Below are 6,368 nucleotides of genomic sequence, written 5' to 3' on the forward strand. Positions count from 1 at the left end.
CGGCGGGGGCTATTTTCGGCCACTTGGCTCGTGCGCACGGCCTCCCGGATGTGCCGGGCGGGTGCGCGAGCTCGCTGGCCGCTGGAAGTCGAATGAGGCGCCGCGACCACCTCCGCGGTGCTTATAAACAGCCGATCCGCTCGGCGGGGGCTATTTTCGGCCACTTGGCTCGTGCGCACGGCCTCCCGGATGTGCCGGGCGGGTGCGCGAGCTCGCCGGCCGCTGGAAGTCGAATGAGGCGCCGCGACCACCTCCGCGGTGCTTATAAACAGCCGATCCGCTCGGCGGGGGCTATTTTCGGCCACTTGGCTCGTGCGCACGACCTCCCGGATGTGCCGGGCGGGTGCGCGAGCTCGCCGGCCGCTGGAAGTCGAATGAGGCGCCGCGACCACCTCCGCGGTGCTTATAAACAGCCGATCCGCTCGGCGGGGGCTATTTTCGGCCACTTGGCTCGTGCGCACGGCCTCCCGGATGTGCCGGGCGGGTGCGCGAGCTCGCCGGCCGCTGGAAGTCGAATGAGGCGCCGCGACCACCTCCGCGGTGCTTACAAACAGCCGATCCGCTCGGCGGGGGCTATTTTCGTCCACTTGGCTCGTGCGCACGGCCTCCCGGATGTGCCGGGCGGGTGCGCGAGCTCGCCGGCCGCTGGAAGTCGAATGAGGCGCCGCGACCACCTCCGCGGTGCTTATAAACAGCCGATCCGCTCGGCGGGGGCTATTTTCGGCCACTTGGCTCGTGCGCACGGCCTCCCGGATGTGCCGGGCGGGTGCGCGAGCTCGCCGGCCGCTGGAAGTCGAATGAGGCGCCGCGGCCACCTCCGCGGTGCTTATAAACAGCCGATCCGCTCGGCGGGGGCTATTTTCGGCCACTTGGCTCGTGCGCACGGCCTCCCGGATGTGCCGGGCGGGTGCGCGGGCTCGCCGGCCGCTGGAAGTCGAATGAGGCGCCGCGACCACCTCCGCGGTGCTTATAAACAGCCGATCCGCTCGGCGGGGGCTATTTTCGGCCACTTGGCTCGTGCGCACGGCCTCCCGGATGTGCCGGGCGGGTGCGCGAGCTCGCCGGCCGCTGGAAGTCGAATGAGGCGCCGCGACCACCTCCGCGGTGCTTATAAACAGCCGATCCGCTCGGCGGGGGCTATTTTCGGCCACTTGGCTCGTGCGCACGGCCTCCCGGATGTGCCGGGCGGGTGCGCGAGCTCGCCGGCCGCTGGAAGTCGAATGAGGCGCCGCGACCACCTCCGCGGTGCTTACAAACAGCCGATCCGCTCGGCGGGGGCTATTTTCGTCCACTTGGCTCGTGCGCACGGCCTCCCGGATGTGCCGGGCGGGTGCGCGAGCTCGCCGGCCGCTGGAAGTCGAATGAGGCGCCGCGACCACCTCCGCGGTGCTTACAAACAGCCGATCCGCTCGGCGGGGGCTATTTTCGTCCACTTGGCTCGTGCGCACGGCCTCCCGGATGTGCCGGGCGGGTGCGCGAGCTCGCCGGCCGCTGGAAGTCGAATGAGGCGCCGCGACCACCTCCGCGGTGCTTATAAACAGCCGATCCGCTCGGCGGGGGCTATTTTCGGCCACTTGGCTCGTGCGCACGGCCTCCCGGATGTGCCGGGCGGGTGCGCGAGCTCGCCGGCCGCTGGAAGTCGAATGAGGCGCCGCGGCCACCTCCGCGGTGCTTATAAACAGCCGATCCGCTCGGCGGGGGCTATTTTCGGCCACTTGGCTCGTGCGCACGGCCTCCCGGATGTGCCGGGCGGGTGCGCGGGCTCGCCGGCCGCTGGAAGTCGAATGAGGCGCCGCGACCACCTCCGCGGTGCTTATAAACAGCCGATCCGCTCGGCGGGGGCTATTTTCGGCCACTTGGCTCGTGCGCACGGCCTCCCGGATGTGCCGGGCGGGTGCGCGAGCTCGCCGGCCGCTGGAAGTCGAATGAGGCGCCGCGACCACCTCCGCGGTGCTTATAAACAGCCGATCCGCTCGGCGGGGGCTATTTTCGGCCACTTGGCTCGTGCGCACGGCCTCCCGGATGTGCCGGGCGGGTGCGCGATCTCGCCGGCCGCTGGAAGTCGAATGAGGCGCCGCGACCACCTCCGCGGTGCTTATAAACAGCCGATCCGCTCGGCGGGGGCTATTTTCGGCCACTTGGCTCGTGCGCACGGCCTCCCGGATGTGCCGGGCGGGTGCGCGAGCTCGCCGGCCGCTGGAAGTCGAATGAGGCGCCGCGACCACCTCCGCGGTGCTTATAAACTGCCGATCCACTCGGCGGGGGCTATTTTCGGCCACTTGGCTCGTGCGCACGGCCTCCCGGATGTGCCGGGCGGGTGCGCGAGCTCGCCGGCCGCTTGAAGTCGAATGAGGCGCCGCGACCACCTCCGCGGTGCTTATAAACAGCCGATCCGCTCGGCGGGGGCTATTTTCGGCCACTTGGCTCGTGCGCACGGCCTCCCGGATGTGCCGGGCGGGTGCGCGAGCTCGCCGCCCGCCGGAAGTCGAATGAGGCGCCGCGACCACCTCTGCGGTGCTTATAAACAGCCGATCCGCTCGGCGGGGGCTATTTTCGGCCACTTGGCTCGTGCGCACGGCCTCCCGGATGTGCCGGGCGGGTGCACGAGCTCGCCGGCCGCTGGAAGTCGAATGAGGCGCCGCGACCACCTCCGCGGTGCTTATAAACAGCCGATCCGCTCGGCGGGGGCTATTTTCGGCCACTTGGCTCGTGCGCACGGCCTCCCGGATGTGCCGGGCGGGTGCGCGAGCTCGCCGGCCGCTGGAAGTCGAATGAGGCGCCGCGACCACCTCCGCGGTGCTTATAAACAGCCGATCCGCTCGGCGGGGGCTATTTTCGGCCACTTGGCTCGTGCGCACGGCCTCCCGGATGTGCCGGGCGGGTGCGCGAGCTCGCCGGCCGCTGGAAGTCGAATGAGGCGCCGCGACCACCTCCGCGGTGCTTATAAACAGCCGATCCGCTCGGCGGGGGCTATTTTCGGCCACTTGGCTCGTGCGCACGGCCTCCCGGATGTGCCGGGCGGGTGCGCAGGCTCGCCGGCCGCTGGAAGTCGAATGAGGCGCCGCGACCACCTCCGCGGTGCTTATAAACAGCCGATCCGCTCGGCGGGGGCTATTTTCGGCCACTTGGCTCGTGCGCACGGCCTCCCGGATGTGCCGGGCGGGTGCGCGAGCTCGCCGGCCGCTGGAAGTCGAATGAGGCGCCGCGACCACCTCCGCGGTGCTTATAAACAGCCGATCCGCTCGGCGGGGGCTATTTTCGGCCACTTGGCTCGTGCGCACGGCCTCCCGGATGTGCCGGGCGGGTGCGCGAGCTCGCCGGCCGCTGGAAGTCGAATGAGGCGCCGCGACCACCTCCGCGGTGCTTATAAACAGCCGATCCGCTCGGCGGGGGCTATTCTCGGCCACTTGGCTCGTGCGCACGGCCTCCCGGATGTGCCGGGCGGGTGCGCGAGCTCGCCGGCCGCTGGAAGTCGAATGAGGCGCCGCGACCACCTCCGCGGTGCTTATAAACAGCCGATCCGCTCGGCGGGGGCTATTTTCGGCCACTTGGCTCGTGCGCACGGCCTCCCGGATGTGCCGGGCGGGTGCGCGAGCTCGCTGGCCGCTGGAAGTCGAATGAGGCGCCGCGACCACCTCCGCGGTGCTTATAAACAGCCGATCCGCTCGGCGGGGGCTATTTTCGGCCACTTGGCTCGTGCGCACGGCCTCCCGGATGTGCCGGGCGGGTGCGCGAGCTCGCCGGCCGCTGGAAGTCGAATGAGGCGCCGCGACCACCTCCGCGGTGCTTATAAACAGCCGATCCGCTCGGCGGGGGCTATTTTCGGCCACTTGGCTCGTGCGCACGGCCTCCCGGATGTGCCGGGCGGGTGCGCGAGCTCGCCGGCCGCTGGAAGTCGAATGAGGCGCCGCGACCACCTCCGCGGTGCTTATAAACAGCCGATCCGCTCGGCGGGGGCTATTTTCGGCCACTTGGCTCGTGCGCACGGCCTCCCGGATGTGCCGGGCGGGTGCGCGAGCTCGCCGGCCGCTGGAAGTCGAATGAGGCGCCGCGACCACCTCCGCGGTGCTTACAAACAGCCGATCCGCTCGGCGGGGGCTATTTTCGTCCACTTGGCTCGTGCGCACGGCCTCCCGGATGTGCCGGGCGGGTGCGCGAGCTCGCCGGCCGCTGGAAGTCGAATGAGGCGCCGCGACCACCTCCGCGGTGCTTATAAACAGCCGATCCGCTCGGCGGGGGCTATTTTCGGCCACTTGGCTCGTGCGCACGGCCTCCCGGATGTGCCGGGCGGGTGCGCGAGCTCGCCGGCCGCTGGAAGTCGAATGAGGCGCCGCGGCCACCTCCGCGGTGCTTATAAACAGCCGATCCGCTCGGCGGGGGCTATTTTCGGCCACTTGGCTCGTGCGCACGGCCTCCCGGATGTGCCGGGCGGGTGCGCGGGCTCGCCGGCCGCTGGAAGTCGAATGAGGCGCCGCGACCACCTCCGCGGTGCTTATAAACAGCCGATCCGCTCGGCGGGGGCTATTTTCGGCCACTTGGCTCGTGCGCACGGCCTCCCGGATGTGCCGGGCGGGTGCGCGAGCTCGCCGGCCGCTGGAAGTCGAATGAGGCGCCGCGACCACCTCCGCGGTGCTTATAAACAGCCGATCCGCTCGGCGGGGGCTATTTTCGGCCACTTGGCTCGTGCGCACGGCCTCCCGGATGTGCCGGGCGGGTGCGCGATCTCGCCGGCCGCTGGAAGTCGAATGAGGCGCCGCGACCACCTCCGCGGTGCTTATAAACAGCCGATCCGCTCGGCGGGGGCTATTTTCGGCCACTTGGCTCGTGCGCACGGCCTCCCGGATGTGCCGGGCGGGTGCGCGAGCTCGCCGGCCGCTGGAAGTCGAATGAGGCGCCGCGACCACCTCCGCGGTGCTTATAAACTGCCGATCCACTCGGCGGGGGCTATTTTCGGCCACTTGGCTCGTGCGCACGGCCTCCCGGATGTGCCGGGCGGGTGCGCGAGCTCGCCGGCCGCTTGAAGTCGAATGAGGCGCCGCGACCACCTCCGCGGTGCTTATAAACAGCCGATCCGCTCGGCGGGGGCTATTTTCGGCCACTTGGCTCGTGCGCACGGCCTCCCGGATGTGCCGGGCGGGTGCGCGAGCTCGCCGCCCGCCGGAAGTCGAATGAGGCGCCGCGACCACCTCTGCGGTGCTTATAAACAGCCGATCCGCTCGGCGGGGGCTATTTTCGGCCACTTGGCTCGTGCGCACGGCCTCCCGGATGTGCCGGGCGGGTGCACGAGCTCGCCGGCCGCTGGAAGTCGAATGAGGCGCCGCGACCACCTCCGCGGTGCTTATAAACAGCCGATCCGCTCGGCGGGGGCTATTTTCGGCCACTTGGCTCGTGCGCACGGCCTCCCGGATGTGCCGGGCGGGTGCGCGAGCTCGCCGGCCGCTGGAAGTCGAATGAGGCGCCGCGACCACCTCCGCGGTGCTTATAAACAGCCGATCCGCTCGGCGGGGGCTATTTTCGGCCACTTGGCTCGTGCGCACGGCCTCCCGGATGTGCCGGGCGGGTGCGCGAGCTCGCCGGCCGCTGGAAGTCGAATGAGGCGCCGCGACCACCTCCGCGGTGCTTATAAACAGCCGATCCGCTCGGCGGGGGCTATTTTCGGCCACTTGGCTCGTGCGCACGGCCTCCCGGATGTGCCGGGCGGGTGCGCAGGCTCGCCGGCCGCTGGAAGTCGAATGAGGCGCCGCGACCACCTCCGCGGTGCTTATAAACAGCCGATCCGCTCGGCGGGGGCTATTTTCGGCCACTTGGCTCGTGCGCACGGCCTCCCGGATGTGCCGGGCGGGTGCGCGAGCTCGCCGGCCGCTGGAAGTCGAATGAGGCGCCGCGACCACCTCCGCGGTGCTTATAAACAGCCGATCCGCTCGGCGGGGGCTATTTTCGGCCACTTGGCTCGTGCGCACGGCCTCCCGGATGTGCCGGGCGGGTGCGCGAGCTCGCCGGCCGCTGGAAGTCGAATGAGGCGCCGCGACCACCTCCGCGGTGCTTATAAACAGCCGATCCGCTCGGCGGGGGCTATTTTCGGCCACTTGGCTCGTGCGCACGGCCTCCCGGATGTGCCGGGCGGGTGCGCGAGCTTGCCGGCCGCTTGAAGTCGAATGAGGCGCCGCGACCACCTCCGCGGTGCTTATAAACAGCCAATCCGCTCGGCGGGGGCTATTTTCGGCCACTTGGCTCGTGCGCACGGCCTCCCGGATGTGCCGGGCGGGTGCGCGAGCTCGCCGGCCGCTGGAAGTCGAATGAGGCGCCGCGACCACCTCCGCGGTGCTTATAAACTGCCGATCCGCTCGGCGGGGGCTATTTTCGGCCAC

This window comes from Syngnathus scovelli, chromosome 15 (genome assembly GCF_024217435.2).
Source record: "Syngnathus scovelli strain Florida chromosome 15, RoL_Ssco_1.2, whole genome shotgun sequence".
NCBI classification, from domain to species: Eukaryota; Metazoa; Chordata; class Actinopteri; order Syngnathiformes; family Syngnathidae; genus Syngnathus; species Syngnathus scovelli.